The sequence below is a fragment of the Miniopterus natalensis genome, chromosome 1 (genome assembly GCF_054644295.1).
Source record: "Miniopterus natalensis isolate mMinNat1 chromosome 1, mMinNat1.hap1, whole genome shotgun sequence".
Taxonomy (NCBI): Eukaryota; Metazoa; Chordata; class Mammalia; order Chiroptera; family Miniopteridae; genus Miniopterus; species Miniopterus natalensis.
This window is the reverse complement of record NC_142081.1, coordinates 120391314-120412068: the sequence shown is the minus strand read 5'-3', so window position 1 is coordinate 120412068 and position 20755 is coordinate 120391314.

Sequence of the window (20755 nt, the reverse complement as noted above, 5' to 3'; positions counted from 1 at the left end):
ACATATACACATATATACATACACACACATACACACACACACGCACACACACTGTAGGGAAGGAAAAACTTATGCCCTCTGAGGTCTGTGGAAGAGCCTGAGAATTAACATAAGACAAATTAATAAGAGAAAAGCATATGTTTTACTCAATATTTTCATGTGTGTGTATATACACACACACATATATACACACACACATATACACACACACATATACACATATGTATGCATACACACACATATACACGCACACACACACACACACTGTAGGGGAGGAAAAAGTTATACCTTCTGAGGCTCTGTGAAAGAGCCTGAGAATTAACATAAGACAAATTAATAAAAGTATATGTTTTATTTAATATTTTCACGTGCACACAGGAATATTTATAAGGAAAATGAAGACCCAAAGACGTCTTTTAGGCCCAAACGTTTCATATCCCCTTAAATGATGAACAATAAATTGTAAGGATGTGAGTAGGGGTTGGGGCAATAAATTGTCTTGTGAAAGTGACTAGGAAAGATATGGGGAAACTAAAGGAAGGTATGAACTATTTTCATAAATTTGTTCATACAGATGCATTGAGGTATTGACTCACAGTCTCCTGTGGCAAGAACGTTTTTCTCTTCCAGGTACAGGGAGGGCACATTTCTCAGGGGAAACCTTATGACCTGGCTTTTTAGATAGAAAAGAAGACAGAGAGCCCTTCCTGCATCTGCAGTTTCTCAAACGCCTTCCACTCAAAATAAGCAATATGCCAAAGTGACACTATTTTGGAGTAGCATGTTCTGAATCCCTTCAATACTTTTTTATAGTATATACTTTAAAAAGTAATATATGGGTAGAATACATACTTTTAAAATTAGTTATTGAGCACCTACTACGTGCTAGGCATTGTTTTGTGCAGGCATTGTTCTGTGCACGTTAACACATTTTATTCTTGCAAAAACCCACCAGGTAAGAACTATTATTATCTTCATTTTATGGATGAGGAAACTGTTACGTTTTAGTAATTCACCTGAGGTCCCACAGCTGGTGAACAAAGGAACAACATTCAAATCTCTAGGATGTGTACCATTAACCCTTCCTCTCTAATGGTCCTGGGTTTCTTGGCCACTCCTGCCATAGGCTGCTGGTTCCCTTCATGCCCAATCTATATTCCAGGCTTCCTTTACGTCAGGGCCAAACTCTGAGCGGATCGCCTCTGCCCAGGGTGGGATGGTGGCCAACAGATAGGAAAGGATCCATGTAACGTCAAGTAACTATTTCCTCTTCCAACAGGAATACTTGGTGAGACAATTACTTCCTCCTTCTGGAGCAGGCTGCTTTCATTTCCCTTTCTCTGCCCCACTGCGGCCAGCCCATTCAGACTGCTCTTTCCATTTTTATCACATCCACTTTCTTCATAGCACCTTTCAGTGCTTACTCATACAAATGCACCTATGTGTGTAACTCCCTAATGTTTATCTTCCTACCTCCATAAGGTCAGGAAGTGTAATCTGCCCCACCACTGATGGGTCATCAGCAGGTTCTGGCTGTGGTAGGCCATCCATAACTGTTTTTCACAAGAATGAATGAACAAAGAAACGAATGAATGAGTCTATTGTCTGGATTTCTCCTTTAGAGAAAGTCTGAAGTAGAGGTGAAAGGGGCAGTGCTCAAGAACCAAAACAAGTGATTTAGGAAGACAAAGAAAAGGACCGTTTAGGGTGCTACATAAGCTATGGCAACCAAATCAAGTTAAATATTATCTTTGGTTAATACAGCAGTCTCTTCATTTATGGGGGATGCTTTCCAAGACACCCAGTGGATGCCTGAAATGGCAGATAGTACCCAACCCTATGTGTGCCCTATACATACCTTTTCACTTAAAGGAAGCATGTTGTGGCTCCTCTCTGGAATGTATTCAAATTTCCAGCATCACTATCCTTGTGTTTTGGGGTAATTGGAAGTAAAATAAGGATGACTTGAACACTAGCACAGCAATCCTGCAACAGTAAATCTCATAACACCGGGTGGCTAAGTGACTAAGGTCAGGGAGTGTCTATGGTCTGGAGATGCTGGACAAAGGAATGATTCATATGCTGGGAGGGATGGTGCAGGTCAACATGAGATTTCACGAAGATATTCAGAAGTACGTGCAATTTAACACTTATGAATATTTTATTTCTGGAATTTTCCATTTAATATTTTCACACCACAGGTTACTCGGATAACTGAAACTGCAGGAAGTAAAACCACAGATAAGGAGGGACTCCTGTATTGCCTAAAATAGATGCTCTACAGATAAGGTGTCCATAAGTCCCAGTATGCTTGGGACAGCCCTCATTTGACCCTGTTGACCTAGCATCTTGTCTGGTTTAGCATCTGTCTGGGATAATGTGATATAATTTAAAAGACAACCACTGATGATGACTTGTCTCCCTTTCCCGGACTCCTTCCAGATATAAGGTTACTTTCAAGGAGAGCATGCCCAGGACTTGCTGATAACACCAACTGTGCTTAGAGACAGCACAGTCTCGGGTGGCCCTGCAAGAAGCTCTCAGTGTTGCCACCCACGATGACCACTTGGTGTGCCAGCCAAATGTGCCATAGACCCTGCCATTTGCTTCAATGGGGGAATTGGAAGAGAACAAGTGAAAATGAAAGGTTAGGGGTGTGAAAAATATCTACAAGCAATTGTGCCTCCTTTCATTCTTAAAAGTATTAATTATATGGATACCGTATCTAAAAACCTCATTCTTTTCTATTTTCAATTTCATTTTCTCATTGTATTTTTGTTAAATACTTGTGGTTCTGTAATTTTTGTTTATAAATGGTCTTTTGAACATCTAGATCCCAGGACTCCCTATAGGTTTTGAGATTCAATAAATCTGAGGTGGGACCCAGGAATCTACATTTCAGCAAGTTTGCTCCAGGATTCTGACCTAAGAGTTCTAAAGAACATGCTCGGAGAAGAGCATGGGTTTCCGCAGAGGGGCAGTGCATTCCCAATGGTAGAGTGTGATGGCAGCAAGAATCTCGGACCCGAGTGAGGATCCTGGTACTTGAGGAAGTGGTAAATGTAAGCCTAAAAGGGAAGGAGTCAGAACCCGCTGCTCAAACTCCTGCTAATCCCTGCCTTGGGTTTGCAAGGCCTCTGAATAGGATACTGATACCATTGATCTGATGTGTGGCATATATATTACTTTAATTATCATCAAGTGTCTCTAAATAGCAACTACATGCCCAATAGCAAGCACATTGGGTGGTGTTTCTTCCTGAAGTTCAGGTCATGATGATTTGAGGCCCAGAGATCTCGTCTGCTACGACCTCTCCTCCTGACTGTTGGTGGACAATGGTGCTCTCTTCAAGCCTGTGCAGATCTCTCTAAAGTTGTTAAACTAAATCTCATTTAATAGAAGTGGTTGTGTACGTATGATTTTTGTGTGTGGCATCTACGTACAGGCACATACATATGCACTGGCAGTTGAACAGAATGATATTGTCCAAAAACCCAGGAATAATATTGACAAAGAATCCTTGCTGGACTAAACTTTAGTTAGGCTCCATACCTTTTCCTAAGCCCCAGGTCTGTGCACTTCCTTGTGAAATCCAGTTTTATCAAGAACCCTGCTAAGTCACTTTAGGAAGAGTTGTTCATCCTGCATTTCTTACTGCCCTCAATGTCTAATCCAGGTCCTCACCCTCCACCATACCCCTGCCTGTCTTTGGTGAAGATCCCCTTAGCTCGGTTTAGCCAGAACAGCCCTACTCTTGGTATTTCCTTTTAGTTCTCTGTCCCCTGACCCCCCCCCCCCCGGTTATAAATTCCCCCTTACCTCTGCAACATTCAGAATTGAGCCTGGTTCTGTACTGAGAATCCTCTCCCCTATTGCAATAGTCCTGAATAAAATCTACTTTCACTGCTTTAACCATTTCTAAGTCTGTTTTTTCTTTGATAATTCTGATATTGACATCGAGATAATATGGGCAAGGTACATATGTTTAATCTCAACTGGTTGTAAATAAAAAACTTCATTGTGTATTTAAATACATAAATATATTATATATTTTCATTTAATGTCAACAGATTGGAAATTAAAAACTTGATTGTGCACTTACATAGATACATATTATAGATTTTCATTTAGAAGGGACATTTTTCTCTGAGATCTGGGAATATCCTGGTTTTTTCAAAAAACAAAAAATAAAAAAATCAATCCATCTGTTATATTTGCCATGCAGAAGAGAAAATATTCCTAGTTGGGTTGATTTTCACTAGTTTAAAAACATTGTACTGAGTGGCTGTCAACAATAACAGCTACAAAAATCTTTGTTCTTTTTCCAAAAGGCCCATTTAGAATATTCCTTGAGTGTTGTGGTGCCCAGATGGTGCAAAAGTGAAGCAAGATGCTGCCCCCGAAGCTGGGTGTCACTCAGCCTCAACACGTGCCTGCGCGGTCAGCCACAGGAAACAAAACAGACACGCATGCTGGTGGTTGAGACCTCTGCAAAGTATCTCCGCATTAATAGACAAAGAAAGCAAACTGACCAGTGGTATTTGGGAAAAGTCGGCGTTTGAGAAGAGCAGCAAAAGCAGATTTAAGTGAAATTCACAAAGTTCTGGAAGTAGCGGGGAGACACTGCAGAAAGGAGAACACTGAGGTTGGGGCCTCTCTCCTCCATTTAGTGGGTGTGTGAAAACCCAGTAAGAGAAGAGAAAAGATGAAGGGTAAGATTATGTGTTCTGCTTAGTTGTTTAATGTTTCAGAGTTTTGTCTATGATTGGGGATGATGATAGCTATATATCATTGTTGGGGGAAAGTCCCAAAAATCTAAATTCAGGATTGATTCTGAAGAACTGACACAGAGCTTTATTCAGATTCATAAGAGCTTTAATAGGAGAAACTTACTTATAGGAGAAAGCAGCTGCTGCCAGTGGTGGCCTGTAGGGAAGAATCCACACCCCTCCCAGGACAGGATCCCTTTTTATAGGGAGTTAATAGTAAAACCATAGGGTGGGTAGTCATGCAGACCACCTGAAAGGACAACGCATTCTTAAATTAACAGGTAACATCAGGCAGTTATCACACTCTATACATTCATTAGCCTCCTTCCTGGGGGCATGAAGTTTATCTTTGGGCAGCATTTTGGTTTTCTGGGTAGTCAGCCAAGCCTGAGGCTACAGAGAGTTAAACAGTCACAGATAATTAAACAGAAAATCCAGCATTTCCCAAGGCCTTTGCTGCTGGAGCTATATTGCATCTAAAGTGAGTTCCCCTATATGGTTGTCCCAGAGGAACAAGCTCAACCTCTTGGGGAACCATTTACAAAAGCAGCTGATTGTAGCAGGAAACTTTGGGTTTGGAATTCCCAATTCCCCCAAGAGGAAGGAGAGAGCTAGGGGAGCAGAATTTGCATGTCAAAGGTGCCGAATAACCTCCCGAGTGCAGGTCTTGGGATCTGAAATCTTGGATCTGTATCCCTGGCCCTGCTGCTTTCTAGCTGTGTGACCTTTGGCAAGAAACTTAAAAACTCTGATTCTCTAAAATTTATATCTATAAAATGGGGGTGAGCCAAAATATTTACTTCTCAGCAGTTATTAGGATTGAGAAGTAGCATCTAAACAAGCCAGACAGGTGCACCTATTGAATGCTGTAAATATGATTCTCCTTGGCAGAACACAAGGTGAAAATCAACAGCATTGCGCGCAGTTCATTAACGAGGAACTCTTTCCATTTGGCATATTCTGAAACTTTCTCTTTCGATTTCTGAGGCTTTTAGAATTATGATCAAAATGCCCACTGGTGACCCCTTTTAAACTTTTTCTTTTGAATCCTTTGTTAAGAGAGTGGATTCAGTTAACTTCCCCCTGCAGCAGATTTTCTAAAGAATATTTTGATGCATAGGTTTCCCAAGAAAAACTATTGTGGAAAAAAAAAAAAAGAGTGGAGTGGAGTTGGGTGGAGACAAGGGTCTCCATGGTCAAAGAAAGCCTGGGAAACTCTAGATTAAATTATTTTTAAAGACTCTTTCAAAAAGTCATTGAATTATTAATTCAATAATTATGATTTAATAAATAGTTAGGGCTTATTCTGTGCCAGACACTGTTGTAAGTGCTTTATAAATACTAACATATGAATCTTACAAGGTAGAAGGTATCCTCATTTTAGCAATAAGAAAACAGAGAAGTTAAGTATATAGCTTAAGGTCTCACAGCTAAGAAAGGAAGAGCTGATACTCTGGTTCCTGGACTCTGCTTTGAGCCCCTTGCACATACTAATAGGCAGTTTGAAGCTCCAAGTGGGAGCCTGACTCATCTGTGCACTTTCTCTGATTCTGTAATTCCCTATACTCATTTGGCCGTAGAATCCACGTTCTTGAAGAACTTCTATGAGACTAATTTTATGCTTAATTCACAAATTCATGGATCTCAATAGAGGAAAGAAATTGATTTTTGTTGAACGGCTGCTCTATGCCAGATATTAGTGCTGGAGTTTTGCTCTCAACAGTGATAGGTCATCAGGACATGAGCAAAGCTTTGACCTGAAAATGATGGACTGTCCTTGTGTTTGATTAATAAAGTCTGTATGATATCCACTAGCTGGGTAGCTCCTCCTAGCTGCTGGATTTTCCCATCCATCAGACACAACTATTTATGCCATCAGCCAGAATGAAATAAACTAGGTGTTGGGATCATAAACAACAATCTCAAATTGGATCACAAATCATTTCCAAAAGAGCGAAGCCCACCGTTGAGCTGAAGGTGTTGGCATTAATATAGAGCCCAGGGTTCCGACCTTCTCCAGGGATTATCCATCTCCCTGCTCAGGCCCTACTCAGTCACATCAGGTTTGTTTCCTCCAAAACCCTCCTACTCCCTGACAAAGCAAGGCCGATTGTTCCAGAAGCCACCTTTCTACCTGGAGTTGGGGATTTTAAACCAAAGCATAAGACAAAATAAAGTCAAAATTTAGAAATAAGCATCCTATACTCATCAAATTCTTCAGAAAGTTAAAGAAAAATGCACATACAATTTAAATTTAGTGAACTGTTCTTTTATAGCTGCCTGGGCAGCTGTAAAATATGAAGGCATCCCTGAAACACTGCGTTTGGTTGATTTAAGATAACCGAGGCTGAACATAGAGGTGGGAAAATGGAAAAATCCTCAGGGCCTCTTGTCTTTGTTACCCCTTCAGACCTAAATGACAATAAAGCCATCATCTACCTCTAAGCAAATAAATGATTTTTATAACTAATTTGTGTTTTGTGTCTTCTACTTAATTTAAATGTGGTTGCTAATGATGGTGAGCAAATAAGTCTCCAAATATCCCTAAATACATGCGCTAAATATATGTTTCACTCTGCATCATTGATATGTCTCTTGAAAACTAAAATAATTCAAAGAGAGGTTTTCTTGTTCTTTTTTATGTAAGATGAAATAGGGTGTTCTCTAAATGTGATTGGATTCAATTGTAATTTTTATCCAACTACAGCTGAAGCTATCCTATCAGCTTTTAAGGTATTCCTAAGAGAATAGTAAAAAAATAAAGCAGAATGTTCCATTTTTTGGAAGTTTGTTTTTTGTTTTTTGTTTTTTTAAATACTTTCCAATGCTAGTTTGTCAAGAATTAATAGAGGCACATTTGCCATAAAGCTGTATAACTCCAAGAAAATGTTTTTATAAGAAAGTTATACAGAACCACAAGACTTTGATATTTGATACCAAACTTGGTGTTCACACACTTATTTAGTTAAAAGAGACTCATTCCCCCCTTTCTTTGGAAGCACATGGCCATGCGCCAAGTAATTATTTTCTGGCTATAATTTATTACCAAGCTAGTAATAAATGTAGGCATGTTTTGTTAATTTGTCTATTTTTTCTTTTTCATCTCTCTGTCTTGCCTCTGCTTTTCCCCTACTGAACAAGGTTCTGCTCTCCGCTCATTGCTTTACATCATGGGTGTATAGCAGAGCAGAAAAATAAAGAAGTAAAATACTTCCCTTTCCAATTCTGTCTTCCAGAGCCTGAGCACTAGGGGCATTTAGAGGATTTTCAGACTGAGATAAAAAAGACAGAATTCCTGATAGCAGATAGCCACTGAATTTGGCCAGAAACACTAGGAAACTTTTCACCAGTCTAGAAAGACATTTCCCTTGGCTGGGTAGTAGGTAAGAGAGTGGAGACTCGGAGCTTGTCCGAGCCAGGAGCCCAGGGTAAATGACTGCATGGGCATCCAGGAAAAAGCAGGTCATCCCCCAAGCACAACAGTCTCAGAACTGTTAGCAGCTGGAAAAATCTAACTAGACCCTAGACCATGTATCAAAAGAAAAGGCCATCATGAGAGACACTGGGTGTTCTCAGGGCTGAGATCCTGGTCCACAGAACCGCTCCCTCCCATGACACCACCCTTCCCTTGATCAGCTCCTCCTATGGCCTCTACCCAGGGGACATGCCAAATGACCTTTCTGTCAGGACCAAGGTGACATCACAGCAGCAGATAGCAGCTTGCTCCCTGAAAGCCAAGCAGTACAATCATTCATTCATTCATTCATTCATTCATTCATTCATTCGTTCATTCAGTCATCCATTTAAGATATATGGTGGTACCCCGGTTTTCCAGCGTCTCCATTGACGAACATTTTGGTTTACAAACGCTGTAAACCCAGAAGGAAATGCTTCGGTTTCCGAACATGCCTCAGAAGTCCAACGTGCCACGTGGATTCTGCTGAGTACAATATCCTGAGGCCCAGCTGTGGCTGTTGATGCCGTGGTCGTCGAACTTTTCATAACTCGAACGGTCTTCTGGAAAGGATTACATTTGAAAACCGAGGTACTGCTGTATATTGAACACCTCCTATTGCTGGGCACTCTGGTAAGCACTGAGCAGAGAGGAAAATGATTCCCTCCCCTCATGCCTCTTCCATTCACCTGGGGAGACCAACAATAAACAAATAATATAGAACAGGTAGCCGTAAGTGCTATGAAGACAACCGGTGCTGAGGATTAGAGAGAGAAGGGAGAAGATTCTATATATGGGCTAGTCAGGGAAGGCAGCTGTGAGAAAATGACATTTGAGCAGAGACCTGGCTGCAAGGAGGGATGGAGAGAGGAGCAGATGGGACAGTGAACGCCGTGGAAAGACTCGGAGCCCGAGTATGGAGCATGGTGGGCCTGTGGGAGGAAATAGTGAGGAAGTCAGTGTGCTGGGGAAAGAGGGTTAAGCTTCAGCTAGATTGTGAAGAGAACTCATTGGAGGGTGGGGAACATGGAGATAACATTTACTAAGCCACTGCAGACTGAATCTCCAGGACAAGAATGTCACAGGCAATGTTTACAGTACACTTAAGTGAGCAGGTAAGAAGCACAAAGTAGCTCTTGAGTCCCACAGAGCTCAGGTTGAGGCGTGCTGAGCTGGGCCTGCTGCTTGAGGGCACTTAGTGTAGACTCTTGCCTGTGAGTTTCAGAGTGAGATTTTTTTCTGTCTTTATTATTTGTGTGGGTGTCTTATAATGCATTTTATTTCAGTAACAAGATGTAATATGGGACATTAAAAAGACAGTATATATAAGATCACTTAAAAAGCACCTATGATAAGTGCATAGAATTGGTTAAAAAACTACAAGTGTCTAAAAATGCATATTTTGCAAATGGAGACCATTTTATATAATTTAGGAATGTAAGCAAAGTTAATATTATCATTTTAACAATAATTAAAAATAGTCAGATTTTTTTTTAATGTATATTGGTTTTGGGTGTATAGCTTAGTGGTTAGACAATCATATAATTTACATAGAGTTCCTCTCGATATTTTCAGCACCCCAATTGGCACCACACATAGTTATCACCATATTATTGTCCATATTTCCAATGCTTATCTACCGCCCCATGACTATTCTGTAACTACCAATTTGTGCTTCTTAGTCCCTTCAACCTCTTTTACCCAGTGCCCTAACCCCCCTCCCCGTTGCAACCATCAGCCTCATCTCTGTATCTATGAGTCTCCTTCTGTTTTGTTAGTTTATTTTGGTTTTTAGATTCCACAATAAGTGAAATCATATGGTACTTGTCTTTCTCTGTCTCACTTCTTTCACTTAGCACAATACCCTCTAGGCCCATCCATATTGTCACAAATGGTAAGATTTCATTCTTTTTTATTGCCGAGTAATATTTCAGCGAGGTATTTTAAAGGTCAACTATATGGTAACATGTCAAAAAAATTCCACTACTGATTTTTTTAAAGTCTTTAAATTGAGAGACCCAAGAATTTGGAGGAAGGACTTTTAAACTGATTTTTCACCTTAGAATAAATCTAGATCTTTGGAGAAGGTGAAAGACATAGTTATTCTTTTCTTTATTCCCTTCCACTATTGCTTGAATCACAAATGGAATCAATAGTCTCATTATTTTTCAAGGCCATTTAGCATTGGCTAATCTCTGATACAGAAAATGAGATATCAGTGTGTGCATATCTAATGTTTGAGAGGAGTTGATAGAATTCTTAAAGAATTAGGGGCCCATTTCTTTTCTAACTTCCAGATTTGGCTGTAATCCCATTAAATGCTGATTTATAACTTTGTACTTTTACTTCATAGCTCTTATCACAATTTTGTTCATATATATATCATGATATATATATTTGCTCATATATATATGATATATATATTTGTATTTTAAAAATTAATGTATTTAATAGCTGCTCCCCACATTTAGAGTATCCACTCCACCAGGGCAGGGGCTGGTTCTTTTTTGGTTATCATTTTATTCCTATGCTGTCATCAGTTCTAAAGTGTAGTAATATAATCAAATAAAATATGGTCCAGTCTATTAATTTTTGAGCCTCTGCTTTCTCTTAATGCCTACTTTATAGAATTAGAGACAATGTATATAAATTATTAGCACAGTGCCTTGGACACAGTAGGAAATTATTAGTCTTATTATTACAATAAAAGACTTTTTCTTGTTTTCCTCAATTAATGCGGTATCACGACTTTCATGTGTCATTAAATATACTTTGGAATCATTATTTTTCTGGGCTGTAATACCAGAAATTTCAACACAATTATTTTCCCAATTATGGTATAAAATGATATAACTACTTCACTGTATTCTTGACATGAAGGATTTCTTTTACTTCTTAATCTAATAGTAAAAAATGGTATCTTACTGTCATTTTGATATGTGAGTTTGATTGCCAGTGATTTTGAACATTTCTGTGTCCTCAAAACACTTTGCTCACTGGGCCCCTTAGACTTTACTTCACTGCTTTTCCTTCTGTCCACTGGCTTCTTCTCAGTCTCCTCCGCTGTTTGTTCCTCCTCAGCAACCCAACTTCTTCATGTTGGAAAGCCCCAGAGACAGTCATTAGGCTACATTTTTTTTTTTTTTTTCATTCATTTCTTGGATGATCTCATTGGTCTTATGGCCTTAAATACCATATTTATGTCAGGCACCTCCAAATTTATATCTCTAATCCAGACATCTCTCTTGAACTTCAGATCCATAAATCCATTATCTGTTCAACATCTTCACTTAGATGTCTTGTAAAAATAAAATAAAATGACATTTCAAATATGAGATATTCTACACTGAGCTTCTAATGTTTTCTTAAAAACCTGTTCTTTTCTCAGTCTTGCTCAGGTTTGTTAACGGCAACTCCATTTTTCCAGACTCAAGCCCCAAACCTGGACTTCAGCCCTCTTTCTGTCACACCCCATATCTTAGCAGGCCTTATTGGCTCCTCCAAATATAGCCATAATCTGACCAATTCTCAATATCTTCACTGTTTCGCTGTAATATGGTTTTCTTGTAATGCCATCTTGATCCAGTTTTGAGGCCCTGGAGAGGCTGGTCTGTTTCCCTTCTCAAGCAGTCAATTAAGGATTAAATCCACACTTCAACTACTTCTCTTATTGGACTCTGGTCATTGATAAGGCTTCTGGTCAACAGTAGGCTATTAGTAGTTATGTTTTTGGTGAGTTAAAAGTTATATGCGAATTTTCGACTGACCCTGCGTTGTTCAGGGTCAACTATGTGTGTGTGTGGGGGGGGGGGCTCTTTAAATTCTATAACCAAATGTTCTTACTGCAGATTTCTTGTTGTGTTTTGGAATTTATTTATTTATTTATTTATTATTATTATTATTATTAATCCTCACCCAAAGATACGTTTTTATTGATTTTAGAGAGAGAGGAAAGGAAAGAGAAACATCGATGTGAGAAACATCCACTGGCTGCCTCCCATAGGAACCTTGACCATGTATCAAACCCCTACCCAGGCGTAAGCCCCCACCAGGAATCAAAACCACAACCTTTTGGTGTACAGGGTGACACTCCACCCAATCAAGCTACCCGGCCAGAGCTAATTTTTGATTTTGTATTACTGAGGTTTAAACCTCCTTTTCACTCTGATAAATCTCTCCAAATGGATAAAGAATAGACTGACAAAGACAGTAGAGGGAAATGAGACTTGCAGTGAGAGCGAGTAAGATGGACGCCTCTAAGGAAAGTAGCTTTCCTCCTGGGCAATTCTAGTTTGAACTGTTTATTTCCCAACCTTTGTTCTTTTAGTTCATTGCTCCTCTCTGCTTTTTTGCCTTAAATTTGTCTTCTTAAGGACCAAGACAGCATTTTTTGCTACCAAAATCAATGCATCTTTCATAAACAATTGTGATGGCATAACTAACTTTTATGGGGTGTTTGGCATGATGCAACACTAAGTAATTTAGGTCATTTATGTGTCACAATAATCCTAGGGAAACTACTATCTCAATCCTCATTTTATCGATAAAGAAACCCAGACTCTGAGAGGTCAGTTGCAACATGTCACAGAGCTCATCTCCTTGATTGCTACATCGGTAGGTGTCAGATGGCCTAATATTTCATGTTATCGGCAGAGAGAAAACTTATCTCAGGAAACTGACATGTAAACTTGAGAGCAGATGCCCCTGAGGAAGCTCTTGATGATAAGGGGACCCTGGTTGGACATTTATCAGAAGGGCGAGAGCAATCACCACTTGGCCTTCCATCCTGTTTTAGGGGGAACTAAATGGTCCCCTCCCTCTCTCTGAGCCCTGATTACCAGCCCGGTCAGCTCTCGGTTGTGATCTTATGTCAGGAAATCAAACTGACTGCGGCAATCTATGTGAAGGAAAGGAACTCCCACCCCAGAGCCTCAATAACGCTTCATATCAAGGCACAGATAAAACAATAGAAAAGCCACATGACTCCCCCCCCCCTTCTTTATTGTGTTCCAGGTGGACACCCTGGAGTCTTCTGTGATACAGCAGCCCTGCTTTTCACTTTTCTTGCTAATAGCAGTGCTTCTTTCTTATTTGCCGGACTACTGCTTAACACGCCGAGATCTCTGGTCTTGTTCAAATAACACATTTCCTCAAAAGAATGACATCTAATTAAATTCCAAATGACAGCGTTTTACCGAAAGGGATGTTTCATTTTTTTTGCAAGTCCCTAATTCTGCTTCTTGAGTTGTACTCCTGCTTGTTCAGTATCTCACTTCAAGGCATTCTGACACAGATTTAAAGCATTCTAGAAGGAAATAAAATGCAAGGTCCTATGGCATTTAGAATAATTTATGCATCTCATCCTCTAGGCTAACAGCCAAAGTGCAGTTGGAGAAATTTCCTTCACATTCTATCAAGGCTCACGCCACAATAAATCCTCTTGGAAGGAAATCTAAATTGCAATTGTACCAAGAAATCGGGCGAAAAAGAGCCCAATGTTATTCTGCAACCCCCAGATGTTTGTAAAGTTCACTGAAAAAAATTGTCAGGAGAATATCTGGTAGAAGTTCAAAAGTTCCAAGTAAAGTTTGTTGCAGCTGTTAAGAGGCATGTACATTAAAAGGGGGTCAATTAACATTTATCAAGAGATCTTGGCATTTATGAAGTGTACTTACTCTGGGTGGCCAAGTACATTCCTGTGCGTCTTCAAAGTGATGGGAATCAGAAAATAATAAGCCAGTCCCTAGGTGGAGGTTGGGGTTCCTACATGGCCTAGAGTTGCAGGCTCTAAGGGACTCTCATTGATTTTCTCTTTTTGACACATTTTTGAAATGTTTGAAAATGATAATTGCCCTGCATTGAGAGTTGAAGCAGCACAGGTGTAGATGACATTTCTTAACATGCCCACTGCCTGCAGCAGGGAATCAGCGTCAGCTAAAGCAGTAGTTTCCTTTTCTTGTTGACAATCCTATCTTTCCTTCACTCTCATCTGCCCTGCCTGTGTTTACGCTTCACCCCAGGGTAGTGGGGTGCAGGTATGAAATCCAGCTACCTGTAAATGGGAGGCATACAGGAGACGGATGTTAGGTTCAGTTTCTCTACAAGCCCCTTACATCTCCAGGGCAGGCCCTCATAATGAGGGTGCACTTGGACTGCACGGCCATGATCTTTAAAAGCCGAGCAGGTTTATGAGAACCAACCGGCTTCACGACTGACATCTGAATAGCTTCTCTGTTGACTAAATCATGTTTAGGTGCTTCCTTGGAGAGGTCTGCAAAACTTCAATCTATTCTCAAGTTATCCAGAGGCAGTTTGCATCAAAATCTTCTCACCATGGACTGCTTCACATCTCTGAGGCTTTGTCGTTAGTTTTTGTCAATCTCGACATTCCCTGTCTCCACAGTGGATCTGAGATCTGGTTCTGCCCTTCAATAACATTTGACAGTAGGCCTGGTGTAGGCTTCATCTGACTCTGGCTCCCCTCTGAAAGTAAAACCATTTGATCTTTCCAGTTCCTTTCTTTAACTCAGATTTGCTGAGCTTTGTGATCACCACAAGCACTTACTAACTCATTAATTCCAAGGACAACTCAGCAGTTTAGCTACTAACCTTATAGGAACTAATAGACAAAAAAAATCTTAGGATCAGTTACTTCAGGGACAGCACCTTCAATTGAAACCTCAAATAATTTAATTATTAAGTTTATATTGACCAGAGGAAACTGATATGTGTCATTATCCTGTTTTGTTCTCATCGAGGAGGAAAGTTAACCTCTACTTTGGGGTCTTGATTGTCTGGGTTGCCCTGGGATTTTTAGACAATGAAAAAGAGAGTGTCTGTTGTACAGACGGGTACACCTTGGCAGGGTTAGCTGATTTCACATAGAAATTTAAAAATTCGGCTGAGCTGTTACTTTGGGGGAAAAGGAATACATCATTTTCTAAAAGGAAGTGTGTATTACACATGCTGATGGGCTTGAGTTTTATTAGTAGAGGCCTGAGATCTGGAAATGTGGAGGTGAAGATCTAAGAACTAAGAAAAATAGTAGTTACGGAGCAGTCACCAGACTTGAGCAGTTGTCTACAGAAGGGTCTACCAGCTTTCTCCCCTACAGTTTACCCATTACTTTGCTTACTGGGTGATCTTGCTTTTTGAAAAAAATAAATTTATTAGGGTGACATTGGTTAATAGGATCATATAAGTTTCAAGTATACATTTATTTCTATGATACACGATCTGTATATTGCTCTGTGTGCCACACACACCCAAATTCAAACCATCTTCCATCACCATATATTTGGCCCCCTTGCCACTGCCCACCCCCTTCCTTCTGGTAACCACCATACGGTTGTCTGTGTCTATGAGTTTCAGTTTTATATCTCTGTATAAGTGTAATCATATGGTTCTTGGCTTTTTCTGACTGACTTATTCACTTAGCATAATATTCTCAAGGTCCATCCATGTTGTTGCAAATGGCAGTATTTCATTTTTCCTTATGGCTGAGTATACTCCATAGTATATATGTAGTACATCACCTTTATCCAGTCCTCTGTCAAAGGACCCTTCAGTTGTCTTCATGCCTTGGCCACCCTGAATAATGCTGCAGTGAACAGAGGTGAATAACACTTTGCAGATAAATTTTAAGTTTTTCAGGTAGATACCCAAAAGAAGGCTTGAGGGGTTCATATGGTAACTCTATTATTCATTTTTTGATGAACCGTCACACTGTTTTCCATAGTGGCTGTACTAGTTTACATTCCTACCAGCAGTGAATGAGAACTCCTTTTTCTTGACAACCTCTCCAACAGTTGCTAGTACCTGTCTTATTGATAATAGCTATTTTACAGGTGTGAGGTGGTATCATTGTAGTTTTGATGTGCATTTCCCTAATAGCTAGTGAAGTTGAGCATCTTTACATATATGATGTATGTCTTTACATAGACATACATGATGGCTGTTTGTATGTCTTCTTGGAAGAGGTGTCTGTTCAGTTCCTCTGTCCACCTGTTAATTGGATTGTGTGTTTGTTTTGTGGTGAGTTTTTTATATTTTATATTTTTTGAATATTAACCCCTTGTTGGAGCTGTTGTTTGCAAATATCATCTCCCATTCTGTTAGTTGTCTTTTCATTTTGTCATTTCTTTTGCTGTGCAGAAGATTTTTAGTTTAATATCGTCCCATTCATTTACTTTTACCTTCACTTCCCTTGCTTTTGAGGTCAAATTCATAAAATGTTCTCTACAACCAAGGTCCATAAGTTTAATGCCTCTGTTTTCTTCTATGCAATTTATTGTTTCAGATCATATATTTAGGTCTTTGATCCATTCTGAAATAATTTTTGTACATGAGAACAAATTGTAATCCAGTTTCATTCTTTTGCATGTGACTTTCCAATTTTCCCAGTACCATTTATTGAAGAGGCTTTCTTTTCTCAACTGTGTGTTTTTGGCTCCTTTGTTAAAAATTATTTGCCCATATACATGTGGTTTTATTTCTGAGCTCTCAATTCCGTTCCATTGATCTGTGTGTCTGTTTTTCTGCCAATACCATGCTGTTTTGATTATCATGGCACTGTAGTATAATTTGGAGTCAGGTAGTGTAATACTTCCGGATTTGTTATTTTTTCTCAGGATTGCTTTGGTTATTTGGGGTCTTATGTGGGTCCATACAAATCTGATACTTTTTGTTCTATTTCTTCAAAAATAACATTGGGATTTTGATGGCATTACATTAAATCTATATATTGCTTTGGGTAACATGGGCATTTTAACTATGTTGGTTCTTCCAATCCATGAACACGGAATATCTTTCCATTTCATTGTGCCTTTTTCAATCTCTTTTAATAATGCTTTGTAGTTTTCAGTATATAAGTCCTTCATACCCTTTGTTAAGTTTATTCCTAGGTAGTTTATTCTTTTGGTTGCAATTGCAAAAGGAATTTTTTTATTTCTGAAGCTTCATTGTTAGTATACAGGAAAGCAGTGGATTTTTGTCCATTGATTTTTCATCCTGCAACTTTACTATATTGTTTATTGTTTCTAATAGTTTTTTGGTGGAGTCTTTAAGGTTTTCTATATACAGAATCATGTCATTTGCAAAAAATTACACTTATACTTCTTCTTTCCCAGTTTGGGTGCCTTTTATTTCTTTGTCTTGCCTGATTGCTCTGGCTAGGAGTTCCAGAACTGTTAATGAGAGTGGGCATCCTTGTCTTGTTCCTGATTTCAGAGGAAAAGCTTTCAGATTTTCACCATTGAGTATGCTATTAGCTGAGAGTTTGTCATATATGGCCTTTATTATGTTGAGGTAGTTTCCATCTATACCCATTTTATTGAGTGTTTTAATTATAAATGGATGTTCTATCTTAAAATGCTTTTTACACATCTATTGATAGGGTCATATGGTTTTTCATTCTTTGTTTTGTTAATAGGGTGTATTGCATTGGTTGATTTGCATATGTTGAACCATCCCTATGCCCTGGAATGGACCCCATTTGATCATGGAGTATAATTTTTTTTGATGTATTGTTGTATTTGATTTGCTAGTACTTTGTTAGGATTTTTGCATCTGTATTCCTCAGAGATATTTGTCTGTATTTTTTTGTGTTTTCCTTGCCAGGTTTTGGTGTCAGGGTTATGTTGGCCTCATAAAATGTGTTAGGGAGTATTAGGGAGTATTGCCTCTTCTTCAAATTTTTTGGAAGAATTTGAGAAAGATAGGTATCAAATCTTCTTTGACTCTTTGGTAAAATTCACTAGTGAAGCTATCTGGTCCTGGACTTTTATTTTTGGGGAGATTTTTTTATGATTGTTTCAATTTTGTCAATGTTAATCTGTCTGTTTCGACTTTCCAATTCTTCATGATTCAGTCTATTATTCTTATATTGCTCTTTCTGATGGAGTCAGATAGTTCTTGTAGAGTTATTTATTTTTTTATGCTCAAGTCTCTCTCTTTTTCCCTCAGCATCATTTTTAGATTTCTATCTTAGATATCACTAATCCTTTTCTCCATCTTGTCCGCTGTCTTTTCTATGCTTGCTAGTTCATTCTTGACTTCTTTTATTGAATTTTTCATCCACAGAATTCCTGTTTGGTTCTTTTTTAAAGTTTCAATCTTTTTGGTAAAGTACTCATTTTGTTCATTGATTTGTTTTCTGGGTGTAGTAAATTACCTGTCTATTTTCTCACATCTTGTTGAGTTTTTTCAGAACTGCAATCTTGAATTCTTTATCATTTGTATCACATATTTCCATGTCTTTGAGTTTGTTTTCTGGAGATTTTTCATTTTCTTTCTGAGCCACCTCACTACGTTGGTCATTCATGGTATTTGATGGGCTCCTTCTCTGTCTAGGCATCTGTGTATGAGTTGCATTTCTCTAGCACATTAATACAAAGACATCTCATATTTTCCAGTGGGTGGCACTGAATCACATGGGGTTTTGTTTTTTTTTTAGCTTGGTGAAATCCCAGTGCTGCAGCCAGAAGCTGCCATCAATGTAGCGGTGATGCATGGGGGTGGAATAGGCTGGGGGAACCGACTCGCTTCTTTGCTGTTTTGCCCTCCCTCTAATGGCAATCTCAGACCTCTGCAGTGTCTCCCCAGAGTGCTGACCCTGGGACTGGCCACAGAGTGCACTCTTTGCTCAGGAAAGAAAGTGATTCTGTAGTACCAGTTCTCAGGTTTGCAGATAATGTGCCCTTAAACCCACCACCAAGTGTGAAGGAAGGTGAGCTCTGGGAGGCTACGAGGTGTCAGGGCTCTGTGGCTTTGTTTCTCTGCCTGGAATGCCAACTGCCTGACAACCACGGTCACACACCATCCTGTCCCCTTCCCTGGTCTCTGGGCTAAGCTGCAGTTTATACTATTCACTCCTGCGGGAATACCATCAAATCTCTTTGCTCCTACCAGCTGACGGAGCACCAGCCACCACTGGATCCCTCCCCTCTCCTGGCTACACTCTGCCCTGAGTTCCCAGCTGCAGGGCTGTGTCCATGGCTCATCTGAGCCCTTCTCCCTTCTCGCCTCCCCTTTTCTGAGCCCACTTGGCCACCTTCAGATGTTTCAGTGCGCGGATCTCTCAGGCTTGCTTGTGCATTGAGCTGGGAATACTTTGTTGAGGTACAGCTGTTCATACTGCTGAAACTTCAACAGGAAAGACCAAGAGAATCTCTTACATTGCCATTTCTCTGATGTGACCTGGGTGAAGTTTCTAAAATAGTTTGGATTATATGGTCCCTCTGCTTAGAAACTTTCAATTGCATCTACTGCTTTGAAGATAGACTCTGAATGTCATCAGGGCTCTCTGGCCTCGTCCTACTCTTCAGCCATCCTCTCCTTGCTCCCTCTTTCACAGCCAGACTTTTTGGTCACAGCTACTCTGTCCTAATGTCTGTTTTATCCTTGGTAAAATTCTACTCACCTGTCAAGACCAAGTTCAAATATCACTTGCTCTGTGGGAACTCTCCTGGCCCTTTCCATGCTGAATGAACATTTCCCTTCTCTGTGACTTCATGGTACCATATAAATATTTCTATCCTGGGACCTATAATACATTATTTGGCATATTTGTCTAAATGTTTGTCTCCCCCTCTATCCTTGTAGGCTAACTGAAAGCAGGGACCTTGCTTTTTTGTTTATGTAGCCTTGGAGTCAAGAAGATTGCATATCACAGGTTAGACATGTAATATATGTTTGTTAAAATAAATTGAGGGGGAAAAACACTTCCAACTACCTGTCAGAAGGCTCTGATTCTGAAATAAAGGACCAACAAGGAGAAGACGTGGTCTCCAGATTCATAGGAGGTATACATACAGCTAATATAAAAGTTGCATGATTATCATTAGCATTTTTCTTTAACATTTGCACTGCATTATTTATAGAAATGGTACACATTAATGGTTTTTAAATGCACTGCCCTTAATGTTTTTCTATTGTTAGGGGAAGCTGTATGACTTGCATCAGTAATTTTTCTCTTTTGGCATCATAAAGACAAGTCACGCCATTTAAAATTGCAGTTCTGAATTTACTCAATGATATCAAAGTATAATCAATACAGTCTGAAAGATCCACCCAGAGGTAAGGTTTGAAAAATCAGAATTTAGTTTGCACAGAGCAATTGCTCTCCTTTGACTGGAATTCCTGCCAGCTTTCTGCACCTGCTTCCTGGCCCTGGGTTCAGGCTTGTGCGTATTTGGTGTTGTTAAAAAGATAGTCCAAGAGCGGTGGATGAGGAAACAGGGAAAGAACATTTGGAGTTCGTAACATCTCACTTCAGACATTCTACATAAATTAGCTGAGGCACACATCCAAAAGCCCCTGAGAGAGAGGTACAATCATTTCCAGTTTGGGAAAGGGGACGGAAGAGTTGAGAAACTTCAGTAACTCATTTGGAAAGTCATTGGGCCTCATAAACCAAGACTAGTGACAGAGGCAAAAGCTGAACTGAAACGCCCTGACTTATTCCAGTTCTAGGACTTAAACTGGCAGCTAAAACCCCCCTCTCTGATCTAGAAGAATTCAACACTTGAGCTCT